The sequence below is a fragment of the Leptopilina boulardi genome, unplaced genomic scaffold, assembly GCF_019393585.1.
Source record: "Leptopilina boulardi isolate dan_hultmark-lab unplaced genomic scaffold, ZJU_Lbou_2.1 LbouV2_120, whole genome shotgun sequence".
NCBI lineage: Eukaryota > Metazoa > Arthropoda > Insecta > Hymenoptera > Figitidae > Leptopilina > Leptopilina boulardi.
Genome location: NW_026137664.1, coordinates 43,435 through 65,578, shown reverse-complemented (window position 1 = coordinate 65,578; position 22,144 = coordinate 43,435).

Genomic DNA, 22,144 nt, shown 5'->3' with positions numbered 1-22,144 from the left:
ATATATAACCTTAAATTTTTCTATTTAAAATTTTTTTCGATTAAAAAAAATTTTTTGGAAAAAAGACGATAAAATTTTTTTTTGGGGGTATTTTTCAAAATCCTTTGGTCAGATTTGAGATATTAATATGATAAATGAGCCTACCAAATTTTATCTAAATCCATTAAAACCTGTTAAAGTTATCTTCTAAACAAAAAAGGGATCCACACACACACATACATACATCCGGACAATTGATCAGTATCTCATATAACATGTTTCTATAAAGAAAAAAATTTGTTTCCACCACTTTGAAAAGTTTTATAAACGAAAGGACTACAAAGCTTCCTCCACGAGGAAGCAAAAATTAAAAACCGCATCTTTTTTTCCTTTAACTTTTTTTTGCATCTTTTTTTCTTAATAAGAAATTAAGTTATTACGTAGCAAACGCACGCCAAACGTTCAGCCGCTCGCGCAACTTTAAAGTTTAAACATTCACCATTTTGTTATTAATTGTTCAATATTGCATTGTAACTTTCCAGAAAACTTCTTTGGACCTTAGTGAACAACTTTATCACTGGAAGTTTGTTGCTGGTGAAAATTTACAAAAATTCGTCACAGGGTGAAAATTGCAGTTCATGAATTTTGCAATGTCTCATTAAAAAATTAATAACTTTTTTATTTTTAATCAAAACAACTTTTTTCTTTTTTTAGTCACTCGTAGAATATAATAACACGTATTTTCGTTTTTGTTTCATTAAGAAATTCGTAAAATTGTTGAAGTTGAAGTCAAAAAAACAATGAAAATTTTCTTTTTTAAAAAAACAGTTTTTCTCTTATATTTCGAAAACGGAAAAAGATGAAAAATTTCTTATTAAGAAAAAAAGATGCAAAAAAAGTTAAACGAAAAAAAGATGCGCCTTTTAATTTTCTATAAGTTAATATATTTAAAAAATTAAAATTTTGAATTTCAATTTTATTGACATTTTCGTACGCTGACTGGCTTCCGAGCGTCCGGCCCGAGCTCGCGACCGGTTGTTCGATTGGGTGCCTCAATTACTGTGTATTTGTGAGTGTGTTTTAATTCATGTGTATTTTCAGAAAGAAAATTTATTTTTCACACTTTACTAAAGTCTCAACTTTTTCTTTTTTAAAACATTTTTTCAAAAATATGAGCGATAAATCCCACCGCTGCCACCATTTTGTTAAAGACGGAAGTTAATTAACAAAAGAAAATAAAATAGATAACTTGACGAGAAATAATAAATATATAGAAAGAATACTAATTTTTATTACTTAACAATTCCGCTTATTTGGAAAGCGTAAATGCTCTTCGCTAAAAAATTTTAGAATAAGTTAGTGGACTACCTCTCAGTAAATTATTGATTCAATAAACCCGGATAGACGGTATTTAAGAGAAAATGTTAAAATGAAACATGAGACAAAGTAATTCAATGTGAAATAAATAAATAGAGTCAAATTAAATTAACACTCAATTTATTACAAATTATTCTCAATGTATTTGTTTTATACATGCAAAGAATGGTTTATTACAAAATTTAATAATTAAGCTACTTGACTTACGTCAAGTCTCACAAATATCAACAAGATAGATTCAAAAACATAAGAAACTGTTTTGTTAAAGACAATTATTTAAAGAGACTCACCAGAATGATAATCGTTACAGAAAAGTATCGTATTACTCGTTGTTTGTCACTTGATACTTAGGTATGCGGAAGTCTTCTCTTCTTTATTTAGTTATAATGAATTTCTCAATTAATTTTTATATATTTTCAAGACACTTGTATTTATTATTATTTAACACAAATCAACCCTTACTTGGGGATTAATTAATAACTTCAACCACCTTTTGTGGGACTTCAATAATATAATCATCCGCCTTTTGCGGGAATCAACACTACATCCGCCTTTGCGGGAAAACAATTTTTTAACATTTAACAAACTTTTGTCGGTTAAGGAACTCTTTCAAGCTGCATAGCAACGGACAAATCCTTCCATTGTTCATTGTCAATATGAAAAAAATCATCATCTTTACATTTCTGAATCATCTGTTTATGAACAGAAAATAATTTTGTAGATAGTGAGTATGTTATGAATTCATCTTCCGTATTACAGGAAGGAACTGTTGTCGATTAAGAAATTCTTTCTTAATGTGTATAGCTAAAGACAAATACTTGTATTGTTGATTGTAAATCAGAATTAAAATCAATTTCTTTATATTTAAGAATCATCTGTTTATAAACAAGAAATAATTTTGCAGATATTTGTCTTCAATTCATTTTCCGTGATAACAGGCAGAAACTTTTGTCGGGTAAGAAACTCTTTCTAGCTGCATAGCAACGGACCAATCCTTCCATTGTTGATTGTGAAACTGAAAAACATCATCATCTTTACATTTCTGAATTATCTGTTTATGAACAAGAAATAATTTTGCAGCTCGTTTTTGTCTTGAATTCATCTACCGTGTTAACAGGAAGGAACTGTTGTCGATTAAGAAAGTCTTTCTTGATGTGTATAGCTAAAGACAAATAATTGTATTGTTGATTGTAAATCAGAATTAAAATCAATTTCTTTATATTTAAGAATCATCTGTTTATAAACAAGAAATAATTTTGCAGATCGTTTTTGTCTTAAATTCATCTTCCTTGTTAACAGGAAGGAACTGTTGGCAGTTGAGGGTCTCTCTATTGCAGCAGATAAACTGATAAACCCTATCATGGTTGATTTTGAATCTGTAAAAGAATCAACTTCTTCACAATTATAAATCTTCTGTTTATGAACAGGAAATAATTTTGCAGATCGTTTTTATCTTAAATTCATCTTCCGTGTTAACAGGAAGGAACTTTTGTCGGTTGAGAAAGTATTTCTTGATGTGTACCAAAAGACATATCCTTGTATTGTTGATTGTGAATCTGTAATAAAATTGAGTTCTTTACAATTATAAATTATCTGTTTATAAGCAGAAAATAATTTGGCAGGTTGTGGTTATGTTTTGAATTCATCTTAAACGTTAACTGAAAGTAACCGTTGTTGGTTAAGGATCTATCTATTGCAGCAGAGCAACTGATTAATCTTATCATTGTTGGTTTTGAATCTGTAAATGATTCAACTTCTTAACATTTCTGAATCATCTGTTTATGAACAGGAAATAATTTTGCTGATCGATTTTGTCTTGAATTTATCTCCCGTGTTAACAGGAAGGAACTGTTGTCGACTGATAAACTCTTCTTGCTGCATAGCAATCAAAAAATCTATCCATATTTATCATCTGTTTATGAACAGGAAAGAATTTTGCAGATAGTGAGTATGTTATGAATTCATCTTCCGTATTACAAGAAGAATTTGTTGTTGGTTGAAAAGGTATTTCTTGATGTGTAGCAAAAGACAATTCTTGTATTGTTGATTGTGAAACTGTAATAGAATGAATTTTATGATTCAGTTTGTGGTTATGATTTGAATATATCTTCCATGTAAACTGGAAGGAACTGTTGTCGGTTGAAGATCTCTATATTGCAGCAGAGGAACTGATTAATCCATCCATTTTATTGTGAATCTATAAAAGAATCATCCTCTCATCTTTTCATTTCTAAATCATCTGTTAATGAACAGGAAATAATTTGGCAGGTTGTGGTTATGTTTTGAATTTTTCTTACACGTTAACTAGAAGTAACTGTTGTCGGTTAAGGATCTCTTTATTGCAGCACAGCAAATGATTAATCTTATCATTGTTGGTTTTGAATCTGTAAATGAATCAACTTTCTTACAATTATGAATTATCTGTTTATGAACAGGAAATAATTTTGCGGATCGTTTTTGTCTTGAATTCATTTTCATTGTCAACTGGAAGGAACTGTTGGCGGTTCAGGATCTCTCTATTGCAGCAGAGAAACTGATAAACCCTATAATTGCTGGTTTTGAATCTGTAAAAGTATCAACTTCTTAACATTTCTGAATCATCTGTTTATGAACAAGAAATAATTTTGCACATCGTTTTTGTCTTGAATTCATCTTCCGTGTTAACAGGAAGGAACTGTTGTCGATTAAGAAAGTCTTTCTTGATGTGTATAGCTAAAGACAAATAATTGTATTGTTGATTGTAAATCAGAATTAAAATCATTATGGCAACTGAAAAACACTTCTATTGTTGATTGTCAATCTATAATAAAATCAAATTCTTTACAATTATGAATCATCTGTTTATGAACAGGAAATAATTTTGCTGATCGATTTTGTCTTGAATTCATCTCCCGTGTTAACAAGAAAGAACTGTTGTCGATTGATAAACTCTTCTTGGTGCATAGCAATCAACAAATCCATCCATATTTATCATCTGTTTATGAACAGGAATGAATTTTGCAGATAGTGAGTATGTTATGAATTCATCTTCCGTGTTAACGAGAAGGAACTGTTGTTGGTTGAGAAAGTATTTCTTAATGTGTACCAAAAGACATATCCTTGTATTGTTGATTGTGAATCTGTAATAGAAGGAATTTTATGATTCAGTTTGCACAGTGGGCCAGAAGGCAGGCAAAAGCGGCCAAAACTCGATTATTTTTTTTTTAATTTTTGTTTTGTTTATAGTAATCTACATATTTCAAAGTAGATTTTAGCCAATTTCTGTTGCATTTAATAAAAAATTTTTGACTCTGCTGTATTTTGAATTTAAATTTGACAGTAGAATTTGAGTTCGGTTTATGCGCGAAATAATGAATATAGTTCAAGATGGTTAACAATTTCATAAAATTTTGAATTAGATACTTAATCTGTATGTAAAAACAAGTAAGTGTCAAGAAAAAAATATTTAAAAAAATATATATACAGCATAATACACGACATTAATATTCGCAGGTGCATATTATTTTTCGAATATGCTCGCTGCCGAATGCAGATTCCCCTAGATTCCGCTGCATAAAGAAAAATCTAAAGTGTAAATCGCTTCATTATTTCATATACTTCAATTTAATCCTGCCCACTTTTGCCCGTTTTCACTTTTGAATTAGAAATATTGCAAAAAAGTCGCGTGCGAGCACTTAACATTTTTCGACTTTTATATAGCCTCGATACTTGCTTGTGGTTCCACCTATTTACCTACAGTCAATTTTTTACTGACAAAATTAATATTTTGTTTTCTACACATTGTATTAATAATATTTATATGCTCCTACTAAACAAATAGATGGCGCCACCGTCGGTATCCAAGTGAATTTTCTTGTAAAACATGTTTTATCGAATATACTGATCATATTTTTTGCTTATGTTGTTTGAGAATATAAAATTCTAAAATACTTATCAAATTTAATAATAAAATTTAATATATATATATATATATATATATATATTTTAATTTATTTAATTTAATAATTAAGGTCCTAGGGACCTTAAAAATACCCTAAAATTCCAGTTTATAAAAATATTTTTCTTACGTTTTTTGGTTCGTATTGTAAATTTTTAATTTTCAGTATTATATTACTTATGTATTTGTTAGTTTTAAGTTATGTATTCGTAATCAGCACCCCCAAAAAAACCTCAAAAAGAATTTTAGCTGAATTTAATGAATTTTTAAATTTTTGATCCACCATATTGGATCCGCCACTTTGAATTTTTGAAATCTGACATCGGATTTGTAATCAGCGACCCCGAAAACCCCCGGGTAATAATTTTTGAGTAAATTGAATCAACTTTTAAAAAAGACGTCCGCCATATTGGATGCGCCATTTTGAGTTTTTGAAAACTGACATCGGATTCGTAATTAGCGACCCCGAAAACCCCCAAGTAACGATTTTCGAGTAAATTGAATCAACTTTTAAAAAAGTCGTCCGCCATATTGGATCCGCCATTTTGAATTTTTGAAAACTGACATTGGATTCGTAATCAGCGACCCCGAAAACCCCCGAGTGACAATTTTCATGCCAATTGGATCGATTTTTCAAAAAGTCGTCCGCCATATTGGATCCGCCATTTTGAATTTTTGAAAACTGACATTGGATTCGTAATCAGCGACCCCAAAAACCCCCGAGTAACGATTTTCGAGCGAATTTGTTCACTTTTTGAGTTTTGGCCGCTTTTGCCTGCCTTCTGGCCCACTGTGGTTTGTGGTTATGTCTAGAATTCATCTTCCATGTTAACTGGAGGGAAATGTTGTCGGTTGAGGATCTCTCTATTGCAGCAGAGCAACTGATTAATCAATCAATTTTTTATTGTGAATCTGTAAAAGAATCTTCATCTTTACATTTCTAAATCATCTGTTAATGAACAGGAAATAATTTTGCAGAAAGTGAGTATGTTATGAATAAATTTTCCGTATTACAAGAAGAATCTGTTGTTGGTTGAAAAGGTATTTCTTGATGTGTAGCAAAAGACAATCCTTGTATTGTTGATAGTGAATATGTAATAAAATCAACTTCTTTACATTTGTGAATCATCTGTTTATACACAGAAATAATTTTGCAGTTTGTTGTTATGTCTTGAAATCATACGTCGAGAAAGGATGAGGTGTCTGTTGATGTACGGCTTTCTTCTAGAAAGCAATTCATAAATCTTTTGGATCTTCATTCTTAATTTGTAATAGGATTTCTTTTTAAAATCTTTAATTATCTGTTTAAATACAGGAAGTAATTTAATATCCATATCATGATTTACAGTAATTGTTGTTAATATTGGCTTCTTACCCCTATTTTTTGCAAAATCCTGACGTGATACACAATTTTTCATCCTAGGATCGTGTTCAGCACACGATAATAATTGGAATCCACTCTGATATTTCGAATATTCGAATTTGGGATCTGTGGGGCCCAAAAATTCGAATTTGGGAGCTATGGTGCCACAAAATTCGAATTTGGGATCTCTGGTGCCACAAAATTCGAATTTGGGATCTCTAATGCCCCCAAAATTCAAATTTGGGATCTGTGGTGCCCCAAAAGTTTAATTTGGGATCTGTGGGGCCCCAAAATTTGAATTTGGGATCTGTGGGGCCCCAAAATTCGAATTTGGGATCTGTGGTACCCCAAAAGTTTAATTTAGGATCTGTGGGGCCCCAAAATTTGAATATGGGATCTGTGGTGCCAAATGGGGGTGTTTATACTACGGACAGACAGACGGACGCCAAAGTGAAACTATAAGGCTTTCGGCCATGGGCCACGAAACCCTAAAAATTACCATAAAAACGGTACTTTTTTATTTTCAAGGTCAAATTTTTTAAAAACCTAGGGTGATGTAGAATTCTGAATTCGTATTCGTATTTGGCGTAAAAAACCTACGAATGTCAATGTATGCGATTCAAAAATAAATAAGATTAAATTCTGTTGCACAGTGTAATCAATTCAGTGTACGTTAATATCAGCCACGAAACCTTTCGTTGTGGGCGATATGAGTTTTCTTCTTCGACTGATTGTTTTTCTTTTCATGTGGTCAAACCGGAAACTGACAGGAGTTGTATGATTGGGATGATTGGAAAGTGGTATTAGGAATTAAAATTATTATCTGCATAACTTAAGCTCTCAAATTTTAAAAATTCCTAAAAGATATAATATAAAATGTTAAAATTGACATGAATGTTAAATGAAACATCACCTTATAGGATCCAGTATTTTAAATGTAGTAGAATAATAGATTTTAGTTAAATTTTGCCAACGTTTCAGACACTGATTGAGTACCATCTGTACAAAATAATTTATATACAAAAATTGTTTTACATATAAAATCTTAGTTTTCATTAAAATTTAAAAAAAATACAAAGTATTGTAAAGGCACAAATTCCACTTTAATGTTTACTAAAATTAACGGCTGTTTAAAAAAGGAGGAAGGGAGCCCCAACCAACGCCCCCTCCTGTGAGACCCAAACAAACACCCTTGGCTATAAAATAGCGCAGTTGCTATTGGGATCTGACATGGGGGCGGGGCCTAAAGCAATATGGCGTAAATTGGGTAACACTTTTAGTGAATTTACATGGGAATAACATGGGATGCAATAGAACAAAATCGTTTAAAAAATATTGCTTAATTTAATAAATGTATAAGTGAATTTTTTAAATACAAAATTACTATTTAAATTCCTATTTACAAACATGAATAAAAATATAAAAGAAATCTTATTTTTATACAAATGATTTTCTCAAATCCAGCGATACATGTGCAAGAAAAGTATTGTATTTTCCTTTATATTTCATGTAATTATATGAAAATTTATAAATGTATATATTTCATTTTTCATTGTAAAAGTCTGTTAACAAGAAGTGAAAAAAAATTTATTTATCCGTTTTTACAGTGATAAATTAACTTTCAAAATGTTCACATGCACGGGTAATATGAAAGATTATATAACCTCCAAATTTTAAAATCTTAAACTTACCTGGCAAAATGTAATCACTTCTTTTGAAATGCAGAGAACATACTCTCATAGAAGGCTTTATACTGTTTATATTTAAAGCATTTTTCCAGGCCTTTAATTGATCGACTTTTTCAAAATTATCGAACGTATTTTTCACATCCACTACTCGTTGTTTTGGTTTCGGAAATTTATGGAAAATTACGCTTAAATTTTTCGCTACAGTACTGCCACAGCCTCTCACAGAACACTTAATTCTGCAGGAAGATTTCTCACGCGGTAAAAAATGTAGCTTCATTCATAATGATAAAATAATTAACAATGACAGCGGAACTACAATTGCAAGTGACACAAACAGTTATCCAAAACTAGTTACATTTTTCAACACCAGATGGCATGTGTACGAATGTCAGATCTCCGGAAAAATTGTGGTAGAATGTCAAAGTGCGTTACTATTTTTATTTTAATAATTAAAATTTTTAACCTTTAATTCCATAGGAATAGATTCAAAATTTGTTTTGGTATGTTTTTAAATTACACAGTGGGAGTGTTCAAAATTCAATTAACAAAAGAAGTAAAAACATTAAGTTGCAGAATAGCTAAAAAGGTGTCTTTTCGTAAAAGAAATAGTATTCAAAAGATAAATTAAAGCGGTATACAAAGACTTTTAACCGCATTTATGAAAAAGTACCCAATCACACATGATTAATAAATTATTTATAACCAGCAAAATTAAACGCGCGCAAGCGCGCGAAATTGGGGATTTCATTGTTTTTTATAAAGAAATGTCAAAGAAACCTATTCCGCAATTAGAAAACACAATTATACAACTTGGCAAAAATGAGAAAAGTAATATTCAAAATTTGACACGTCATAACATTACAATTCAAAAAACACGTGAAATCAGCATAGACCAACTTCAAGTTAGGACAAAAAAAGGACAGACAAAGAATTTTATTATTATATAATAATAATAATTTTAGATAAAATCTTTTCCTGAAAAATGAAAAAATCCCTTGAACAATTAAATAAAATTAAACAGCATGTCTGTATTATTTTTTTACTGTAAAACAACACTTATTACCTTAAAAAAACCTACTAATTAAACCTAAATTGCAATAGAAGGGTGTACTTCCGAAGTAGGGGTACCTCCGATTTTAATAAAACTTGGTATACTAACGTATTTTGGTGCGCTGATTACGAAAATGATAGTGAAAATTGGCGCAAATTTGATTATCATGGTAAAAACCATAAAAAACACCATAAAATAATGGTTTTTTACGATTATCTCGTAAAAAACAAAAAATTTCGAAAAAAGTTTTAGACAAAAGTTGTAGATCTCAAAAAAACACACATTTTATGTTTTATGCATTTTTTACCAAAAGTCATTATTTTTCGAGAAAAATCCAAAAAACGAAAAACACCATGATAATGAAAACATATACAGCAGTCATGGTTAGACATATTATTTGACTCGTATACAGTATCATATTCACCATTAGTCAGGATCTAACGAATTCCGCAAAATACTTTCGGCCATATCCACCCCCTCTCGCCAAGGTTTTTTTTTAAAAAGAAAAGCGAGCAGTACCTTACGCGGCCGAAGGCCGTGTTTACTATTTTGCGTTTACCGCTGCTGTGGACTCCACCCCACAATTTCCGCAAATTACTTTCGGACACATCCACCCCCTCTCGCCAAGATTTCTTAAAAAGAGAAGCGAGCAGTACCTTACGCGGCCGAAGGCCGTGTTTAATATTTTGCATTTACCGCTGCTGTAGACTCCACCCCACAATTTCCGCAAATTACTTTCGGACCATTTTTCTCGAAAAATAATGACTTTTGGTAAAAAATGCATAAAACATGAAATGTGTGTTTTTTTGAGATCTACAACTTTTGTCTAAAACTTTTTTCGAAATTTTTTGTTTTTTACGAGATAATCGTAAAAAACCATGATTTTATGGTGTTTTTTATGGTTTTTACCATGATAATCAAATTTGCGCCAATTTTCACTATCATTTTCGTAATCAGCGCACCAAAATACGTTAGTATACCAAGTTTTATTAAAATCGGAGGTACCCCTACTTCGGAAGTATATCCCAATAGAATAAGAATAATCAATTTTTTTCACTTTTTTTTTATAGAATGCTTTCCTGAAAAATGAAAAAATCCCTTAAACAATTAAATAAAATTAAACACCATGTCTGTATTATTTTTTTACTGTAAAACAACACTTATTACCTTCAAAAAAACCTACTAATTGACGACTACTAAGACGACAATGAACTACTCACTTTAAACTTTCTTAACAATTTTATTTTTTTTATAGACTTATGTTTCATTTTATAATATTAGTCTTAGAAAATAAGAAAACTTAGCTTAAGTAAAGAAGTTTCAAATAAAATGAATTAATATCATAATAAAAATGGCGAACCTAAATAGATTTAAGATCTTTTGTGGCTTCGATAGTGCTTTCGAGATGGAGATCTTGAGCGGTAGCGTGAGTCGTGGCGAGAACGAGAATATCGAGAACGGCTTCGACGCATTCTGTTTGTCGATTGGTAATGTGTTCAATTTCCTCAAAATTTTCCTGTGGATCGCATACATCGATGATCTGTCAGTAGTTAAATCTTTCTTAATTGGATCTAAAAATAAATTTTTATTAATAATTTTATTAATAAGGAGCAGTGTTATTTTAGTGAAGTCAAATATTATTTGTTATTTATTTGTATTTTAAGCATAGAACAAAAGAGAAAATGTCAAATATCTTATTAAAACATATTCTTCATATTTTTTCTCTAGAAAGCCCTAAATTTTTTTTTGTGAGCCCTAAATTTGCTATACTTGAGCTTTACTCAGCGCTCAAGACTTATGCTTTTAAAAAATGCAATAAAAATATATCGATTTTTTGAAACCCTGGAATAACATTAAAAGAAACATTAACTGGTTTAAACGGATAAAAATAACTATTTTAGTCATTTTCATGATTTAGGAAAAAATCTTTAAGCTAATTTTTAAAGAAACAATTTTTTCAGGTCTCCAGGAAAACTATTCTACGAGTTTTAAAGTAATTTAAAAATTTATTACATGATTAGAGTGGTTTTTCAAATGGCCGTATTTGAATGATTTATTATTTTCTATTAATTTAGAAGGTAAGTGTTATATTATTTTAGCGACTTTTTCTTTTCGTTTCTTTTGTTTCTAGTTTTAAGGTTTAAATTTCAAATGGACGAGAAAATAAAAATCTTAGCAAAAATGAATTTCTATAATAATTTTTTAATACACTACTCGACTTGCATATCCCTGTGTAAACATTGAAAGAGAAATGTCTTATTTATGTGTCGGCCATCTGGCGGCAACATTATGAAGAACGGTGCTTATCGCCCGCAGGAAATATATCACGTAACACGACACGGCGCGGCGTGACGTGCAACATTCAAAAATTAATTTATCGACAACAAAAAAAAACGGTTTTTTGAAAATTGAGTATGTCATCGGAAAAAATCTCAGCTTTCTTTTAAAAATGAGAAACGAAAAAAAAATGACCCAAAGATGAGAAAAGTGAAAATATATTTTTATTTTTTCAAAATTTGTGTCAAAATAACAAAATTTTTGAAAATAGACTGCGGAATTCGAAAGCTTATGAAAAAATCTATAAAAACCATGTCTCATTTTTTTTTTAAATTTTTCTTTGCAGTATGATAAATAATCAAAGTGAAGCGTGTCACGCAAAAGTCCAAAACTTTTACCCCCTCCCCCTTGTACAATTTTTCATAACATTCAAAAATATTTGTCTGACAAATTACTAACCTATAGGACATGTTATAAAAAAATTTTGGGAATAATTGGACAAAATTTTTTTTTTGGTTGATTTTTGACGTGAAATCCACCATATATATAAATTTCTTGTAAAAATGTAAACATGTGAAAAAAATGATCTCAAAATAACAAGGAACTAGAAATAAAGCAACTGAAGGTTTTGGAATAGCAATTTGGAGGTAGTTTTACTAGTTTAACAAAATGTTACTTTTACAATAATCAATGATATTATCTAATAACGAGGCAAAAAATTTAAAAAATATATTACCTGTTTGAACACCTACAGTTGAAGTTTTTATCGTTGGAGAAAGAGAAATTTTTTTAATCGATTTTTCAGTTTTTAACGCAGACGTCTCTGTTTTATGACTTTTTGTTGTAACCAATGTGATCGGAGAAATTGAAGTTCTTTACAGCAATTTTGGTTTCTTTTGAGAAGATTTATCTTTGTAGCTATCTATTTTATCTAATGTCATTCGACCAACATAAGGATTTTGTTGAAATGTTGTTTTTTTAGGGATAGAAGTTTTATCGTTATTGCTCTTCGTTTTGTCCGAAGTCATTGGAGAAATAAAAGTTTTTTTTGTCAATTTTGTTTGCTTAGATGGAGTTTTTTCTTTCAGACTGTTTGTTTTTGTGGAAATGATTGGAGAATTGTTTGGAGATTTTGTTGACTTAGATGAAGAAATTTTTAACGAAGTAACTGGACATTTTGTGAAACTTTTTGTTGTTTCTCCAACTCGTGCATCTATATTTTAAATAAAAGATAATTATAATAAACTTATTGTGCAAAATTTCTTTAGCAATTCAACTCAGAAAGTGAAATATTTCAGATCGATTTAAAATTCGCAGAAACCTAAGTATTATGTAAGCCAACTTGTTTTTTGAGTCGTATTACTTAAATAACTTAACAATATATAAATATTACGTGAATAAAGGATATTCTTTGAAATTGCTAATATATATATTTTTTACATTTTTTATAAATAAAAAATAAATTAGAATTTTTTATTTTCTTAACTGAATAATTTAAAAAATTTTATGTTAAATGTTTCCAGTAAGAAATGTCGACCACTTATTTTTAAATAAATAATTTAAATAGATCATAAATCTGTTAAATAAGATTCATCTGCGAGCAAGTTAATCTTTATATTTTTCTCAAAACTTTAAAAATTCTTTGTGTACTAATTTAATATTGATATCCCAAAACATTATTTTTATCTATAAATTGCAAACTTTCTTTAAGCAATCTAAAATTACATAGGTTTTTGAATTTTTAGATAAATATAGATTATAAATTAAAAGGGAAAGTTTCAATTATAAATTTCTTTAGAAATATTTCAGAATCGCATTTCTTTATGTTTGAATACCGGTGAGTCCGAATTCTAAATTTGATTAATATTTTACCTAAATCGATTCACAGAAATATGGTATCTACCGCTAACTTTGTGAGACCGAATATTTTAATGCAGAATCCTGATAGAACTGGTGTTGCTAATTTTTCAAACTTTGTTCAATATGCACTACGTTATTGCTTATGTTAATTCTAAAATTATATTAAAACTGATTTTACTTTTTTTTGAAACTGTAAAAATAGGAATTTCGGTTTCAGAATTGCTATAAGTCAAAATGTTGTAGGTGAGCTAACCTGCAAAGAATTCCTGTACTTATTTTTTATCAAATTTTTAAATTTATATCTAAACTTCTTATTTGTTTCCTTAAAAAAGTGCTTTAACTTTATAATTTGCTACTTACAATACTCACAAAAATACATAAAAAAATATACACTCTAAGAGAACTTTAACTCATTATCTGAACAGCAGCGCTTATTAAATACGGTCTCTGATCTAACCTTGAGGGACGAACTATTTAATATAATATCTGACCACTAAAAAGCGTATACTCTACTAATTTTAAAACAAATTTTTAAAAATTAATTAAACCATTTATTGCATTAAAATTTTTTTTAATTAAATTATATTTTATAATTATTATTGCATGATCCCAAAGTTTTATTAAATTATTTTATGCAGAATATTTTATTGTTATGAAAAAAAATATATATATATATTATATTTATAGAAAAACAAGTTTTAAAAGTAATTCTATAACATCCATAATTTTCACCAAATAGCAATATACAAAAAATGTGTTTTCTTATTTTTTATATAGAATTCACAGTTTTATGTGGAATACTATAATATTAATTATAATAGATACCTGATTTATCTGTGCAGGTAGATAAGAAATTAATTATGCTTTCATCGATTGGAGATACTCGAATGGCTGCTCTACTCTCTAAATAAAGAATACAAATACAATGATATGGTGTTTTGCTTCAATGTTTTAATTACACGTAGGGGAGAGTAGTCAATTTATCACTTTTTTCAAAGCAGTAATAACTGATATGCGTTAGACTATGATTGTGCAAAAATGACAATTTGTTTGTATTTTTCAATCATTTATTTAAATAATTAATTACAATTTAAGTTACTTTTTCATTCTATTCCTCCATATTTATTTCTAAATTTATATAATTATTTTTTCCTTCAGTGATATTTACTTAACGTTCTAACAATAAATTTATAATTTTTATGTTTTTAGAATTTGATTAATCTATTTGAAGATTATGGCTTCCCTTGATAATAACAATAAATAATAACTATAATTTAAAAAAATAAACAATTAATAATCTTATTGAAAAATTATACATACCGAAAAAGTCAAATTTATTTTTGTCAAATTTGTTTTTTAAATGAATATTACCAATCGAAGGAGGAACAAAAGAGCTTTCGAAACTGATATTAATAAATTTTTACATTCTCATCACATGAGAAAGTATTATTTATTTTTATATTTAAGATAAAAAAATTATTAAAAAATGCGGGTACTGTAAAACCCCAAAACTATCATTCCCTCCCTCTCGGAAAATATTGGACAAAAGGAAAAAATATTTTTACCAAAAATTAACATCATTTAGTACTACAAATGGCCCGAGTTTAATCGTGATTGGAGAAAAAAATTTTAAACTTTTATATAATAACCTTGCATTAGTGTTGAGTACTTTATGCCACACGTCTTGCGACTTACTTGATACTTCAGAACTGAACGGTTTTTTGCTGCTATTCCCAGTGTTCACGATGTCTTTAATCTTAGCTGTTATTAAAAAATATATATAATTATGATTGTAATAAAATTAATAAAAAAACATAACTAATAATAACACGAAAACAAAAATTTGTGTAAGTATATAATAGCAAAGAAACTTTTGCAAACAGAATTTGCGCAATAAAGTATTAAAAATTAATTAGAATACATAAAAAGGGAATCTTTTTAAACCAAGTCCTTCACGGAGTTAAACAAAATTCAAAAATAATTTTGTTTTGTTACATATAAGGATATCAGAATTAAAATTCATTGTGGTTTAGTTATGATTTACATATTAATCGAAACTGAAAATTTGATTCTACTTTTGTTTCGTTTATTTATTTATTTATTTATTCATGACATATACGGGTAACAATTAAGACCCTTTACGATTTACATATGTATAAACTAAAAGTATATCGCCAAATGTTAAATGTTAAACATCAAAGTTAATCATCAATCAAGTTAAGAGGTAAATCAGTAAGAAAAAAGAATACAACAAAAAATTTCAATTATCATTATAAAGTAAATTACGTAAAGATGTGACAAAAGCCGTGACATTATTATTAAAAAAATCCAATCTTTCGGAATAAAAATTACCCTCAAAACTAAGTCTGTTGAAAACTGAATTATTACAGTAATTCGTTCTATGAAATGAACTATAAAAAGGAGATACACATCGCAAACGTCGTATTGGTGCAGAAAAATTAATCAAAAACAATAAAGATGGACATATAATAATTCCATTAATTATTTTAAACAGAAAAAAAAGATCAGTAAATATAAATTTTGATTCAATCTTAGGAATTCTAAACTGTGTTCGTAGACTATCATAATCATGAATATAATAATCAAAGTAAACATTAAGTTGTCTAGCCATAAAACGCAAAAAACGATTTTGTACTCGCTCAAGTCTAAGAATGTGAACACTCGCGTATGGAAACCAGATTAATGAATTCGTTCTCCAAAAGTAATCAAAATTGATTTCTACCAACAGAATTAAAATTAGATCATACTTTCGTTTCATTATTTTAAATAAACTGACCTATAAAGATAATCATCTTATACTTATTTGTAAAAAGCCCTATTTGAATAGATTTTGTAAAAAATTAACTGAATTATTGTAGTTTTTCTCTTTACAGGTCTAGTAGCTGATTCAAGAACATTATAGTTTTCTTTTCTTTTTCATTCTTAATTGTTTATGTATAGTATTTGTTAAGTTCTGACAGTTTTTATTTCATGTTGGTCATGCTAACAATAAGTTTTTTCAACAAATATTAATTTTACAAATGAACTGTAAACGAACACGATTGGATAAAAATACTCCAAGTTATGAAAGTTTTACTAATTTTTATTTTTTATTATTTTATTTTTTTTTTAATTATCTTCTTGTACATGTTCATTTATGTCTTCGTTTAATAAAAATGAAAAACCTTATAGACTGCGCAGTAGTTTTCTTACAACTTTACAGCTGTGCAATAATTCTTAGCATACATAAGTAAAGAGTTTTAATGGTTCTAAATTAATAAAATTTCAAATTTTTTTTAAAAAAAGTTTTTTTCAAATGAAATTGTACAAGGACATGAACGGTTTCATGTGTGAGTACATGTACATGAACTTGCATAAGAATATGTAGAAGAACATGTACATTTTCTTGTATACTAATATTAAATGTTTTTTCTTGTACAAGACCTGTAAAAAGAAAAACTACAATAATTCAGTTAATTTTTTACAAAATCTATTCAAATAGGGCTCGTTGGATGCAAAATTTAACACGCTTTAATAGCGCTAGAAGTGAAAAAATGTTTAAATTAAAATTAACGATGAAAACATCAGTTAAAGTTGAAAAATTGCGAGAAAAATGACAACTTCTGAACTTTTTTGTAATTATTCTCATATAAATATTAATTTAATCAAAAATATCTAATATGGGCTAAAAAGCTCTGTTTCTCAGCTTCAAAATGAAAAAAAAATTTTGAAATCGGTGCAGAAATAAGAAAGTTACAAAGGTTTTTATGCATAAAAATAGTTTTCTGGCTCTAAAATGAAAATTTAGGGGTGTTTGGAGAATTTTATATACACCATTCTTCTTAGTTTCTTGTGATCTACAACCTCCATTAGGTTTTATAAGAAGTATATTAAAAAAAAAATTTTTGTAGCACCGTGTAATTATAACTAATTTTCTGCATACTGTTGGAATGGAATTGAATCTCAAAGATGTGGTGTTAGCTACGCTCGCAATTTCAAAAATTGTAGAAAATAATGTAAAAATGTCTTTTACAAATGTCTCTTCTTTTATACATTTACTTTTCAAAGATATTTTTTGAAGGTATATGCAAGCATTTAAGATCATGTTTGTCGGCATTAATGGCAAAGATAGAGCAGAGGATAATAAATTATTTTCATCTTTGTGAAGATTATTTTTCACCCAGACACATTCATCAACGATCTGCAATTTAATATATTATGTTAGAATAAAATTTTAATCTGTCAATTTAAATAATGCTTAAACAAAAGTTGACTAATTAGAAAAAAATGAAAAATAAATCTTATTGTGAAAATTTTTTATATACCTAATTGATTAAATTATAGAAAAGGTTAGAAAAAAATTAATAAAAATTTGAAATTAAGACAATACATTTAAATAAAAAATGACAAAAATTATAAAATAAACATACAAATTCATATATTAAAATCAAGTTTATTATATTATGAATATTCATTAAATAGGTGTAATGAAGGCAAATATGCGGAAGTAAAATAGTTCGCTGGATGTATTAAGAATGATGTAAATTGAAATATCAGCAGAAACAAATAATAAAATATTACCTCTCGAAGATGAAACCATGATGTCGTGTATTCTACATTGAATATTTCTTTTGCACACAACACTAATTCTTTTATTATAGGTCCAATAATCAATTTCAACTCTTTGCAAGATGAAGTTTTAAGATATTTAAAACAGTTTCTTATAACAGTGTGACTCAAATTTGAAGAAACAATGCAGTAGGCCACAGAACACTATATAAATAAAATGGATTGTTTACAGAATTAAAATATTATATACCTATAATATATATTATAAAATAATTAAAAATATGTTTAGAAACAAAACTTTTTATTTTATAAAGAATACTTTAGTTCTAAAAAGAAAAGAAATACACATAAATGATAAAAATAAACAGATATCACTATCTGTGTCAATGTTTTTAAGCCGACATAGAACTGTGCCTAAACTGTTTTCTAGACCCGTGTGTACTTCAACTATATTTTAACTTGCATCCGTAAACTAAATTTCCATCTATTTTGCAATTAAAAAATTAATTAGGAACGCAATAAGTTTTCATGTTTTCAAAGATTAATTTTAGGCAAATTCTTTTAAAAAAATTTTTTATTTCAGTTTAAAGAATTAGTTTCTAAGATGCACCACGGAGACGTACTTTCAACCTATGACTCTAATTTTGAGGTTATGTCAAAATTTTTTTCTATGACTTTGACTAAAGTTTGAGGTTATGTTCGCCTTCATGCCTATGACCTTTGACGTAAATTTGAGGCCATGTTCTCCTTTGACCTATGACCTTTCATATTTTGAGAGGGAGTGTCATCTCTTGACTTAATACTAATTTTGAGGTTATATCTGTCTTAACTCTTTCAAAAACTTTGGTTTTTGACATATGTCCTTGATTTTTAGGGTAGGGGAAGAAGTGGAGGAGAAGGGTGACTTGCGGCTGTATTCAGAGTATTGAAACGATAAAAACCTTTAAATTTAGGTCACCTTTGGCGGGGTGGAGGGAGAGGAAGAAGGGAAGGGGAGACTTGCAGCTATATTTAGAGTCTTGAAACGATCTTAACCTCTAAATTTAGGTCATTTTTGAAAGGTGGGGGGAAGGGAAGAAAGGGAAAAGAGTGGAAGAAGGGGAGGGGGTACTTGCGGCTACATTCAGAGTGTTGAAACAGCGGTGGCGGCGTTGGCGGCGATATCTTTTTGTAATATATATGGCTCATTTCATTTCAATTGTCATATTCAGCTTCCAGAAAAGTTGAGTTGGAAAATTTTGATTCTAAGGTTGAAACTAATTTTTTTATACAGTTTAACATGTTAAATTAACAAAATAAATAGTGGTCACAAAATTAAAGTCATATATTTCTTATGGCAGACGGTTTTTTGGCAGAAATCGTCATATCTTATAAAAAATTTTTTCTGTCAATTTTTGATAAAATAATAATACTAAATATAATTTGATTTGACTGGTGATAAGTATACTAAGGTTTTTGGGGTCGCTGAATCCGAATTTGAAATCAGATTTAAAATATTCAAAATGGCGGACCTAAAATGGCGACCATGAAAATTAAAAAGTTGATTCGATTCGCTTGAACCTCGTTACTTAGGAATTTTTTGGGTCGCTAATTACGAATATGACGTCAGATTTTCAAAATTTAAAATGGTGTATCCAATTTGGCGACCCAATATGGCAGATAATTTCAAGACTGATGGGATTCGGTCGAAATTTTTTTCTGGGGGGTTTTCGGGGTCGCTGAATTCGAATTTGATGACAGATGAACCCAAAAATCGGGTATATTTAATTGAAAAAAATTAGGGGGGAGGGTTGCGTGTACGGGTCATGTAGTACACGATTTAAGCTTTAATTTAAGACTTTTTTGAAGTTTTTACCACGTCAGGTTAAAGAGAAAAATCATATTAAACACCCATAAAAACACGTTTTTTGGGGGTTTTAAGCCCCACTTTTTTCAAAATCCTGACATGCTGGGCAATTTTTAGACCCGGGATCGTGTTCAGCGCTCAAAAATACATTAGAAACCATTCTGATATCAAGATAAAAGAAAAAAGTTTTCTATTTATTGCAGTAAATTTTTGAAAAAACATATACTTACTAGTGTTGCAATAAATCAAAAAAGTAATCCCTTTTCTCTTTTTTAAAAAAATATTTTGAAATTAAATATACTTATAACATCAACAAGTTAATGAAAACTGCATAAGTAAAACAGATACTGCGAGCCCTTATCATGCGGACGCCCACATATTAAGTGAAAATTTATATTGATAAATTTACCTCTTTCTCCTCCATCACGTAAACATTTAGAAAAGTTAGGCCAAATTCTGGAAACTTGATCTAAAAAATAAAATGAAATTAAAATAATTTGCATATGAAATGGTAAGTATCAAACGGTAACAGAATTGTTTTTGTAAAAATTTAAATACATGAATACCATAAATTACAATTACTTTAATAAATCCAGGCTTCGCACTCTTCAACTAAAAGCTACTATTTGCTACTTTTTGGCTACTTTTTTCAACCTTAGGCTACTAAAAGCTACTTTTTCACTATTTAGACAACTTTTTGTTACTTTTTTGCTGACTAATGAGTTCAAAACCTGTATATGGTTTTAAGTAATTTTAAATAGCACACAAAAATTGGATCTATAAAGTGCTGAATATCTTGCGGTTACTTTAACTAATTTAAATTTATGAAAAACTGTGAAAAATTGGTATTAAATCAGTTCTTTAAATTTCAAATATGCCTAAATAAATATTAATTAAAAACTTAAAGATTTTAAAATTTTCTAGAAATTAGAAGAAAATAAAAAAACTAGATAAAAATAAATATCTAAATAAAAATAAAAATAAACTATATAAATAAAAAACTAGAAATTAAGAAAATAGAGTGATTTCTCCCCATCACCGAAATATATATAGATAACCGGCTATTTTTCACAGTTTTACATAAATGTTAATGCGCTAGGTTAAAGTAACCGCAAGATATTTAGCACCTTATAGATCTAATTTTTGTGTCATTTTTGTGTGCTGTTTAAACTTACTTACTTTCACAGACCAACTTTGAAAACATATTTTATCTATTATTTTCATTTTTCACTTAATTAACAAACCCCAAAAAAAAAAATTTTGTCCGGCAAAATAGACTAGTCATTCTTACGTATTTTGAGTCACTGAATCCGAATCCGGGGTCAGAATTTAAAAGTTGGTTCTTATTTTTGAGATAAACTCAAAAAACTGCTTAAAAAAGAATAAAAATCAAAAAGTGAAAAAATTTTTGTATGACACTGCGATAGTGTAATTCCATGTATTTTTAGCCACCGATTTTGAATCCAAAGTTATAATTGTTAGATTTGCTGAAATATTTTGAGATAATTGCAAGAAACTCAATAAACAAAAATTCAAAAAAACTCAAAATCAGTTTTTCTGACTTTTTTTTCTGACTTCGAATTCGAATTCAGTGGAAAAAAGTACAATGTACATGGAAATACAATATCGTAGTGTGTCGGCAAAAAATTATCTTTGTCGACAGGAAAAACAAAGTGTTATTTTAACACCAGAATTGGTGTTAAAATAACATGCAACAAATTTAACCCTAAATCTGGGTTATATCTTATGGGTTTTTGCATTGGAGAAAATTACCCGCAACAAAAATAACACCATCTTTTTTCTGTGTCCCTAATTTTAATTTTTTCCGTAGGCTACTTTTTTTTACTTTTTTTACTTTTCAGGCTACTTTTTGCTACTATTTTTTTACTGACTAATGAGTGCGAAGCCTGTAAATCGTATAATTATTACTAACGAATAATTTTTTTTAAATATAGACCACTTTATAAAAGTATAAACAATTATTTTCTTTAAAATTCTGTATACAACATTTATGCTTTTTATGATATATCAAATATAATCAAAAGTGTAATGCAAGCGAGGAGAAAAAAAAACTATTAAATAGATATTATAAAAACATATTCACCTTAAAAGTCTTATCCAAGTAAATTGTTGTCCGACACTGTTTTATAGTTTTTATTTTTAATAATACTGTATCATCATTAATCATTTGCGAACA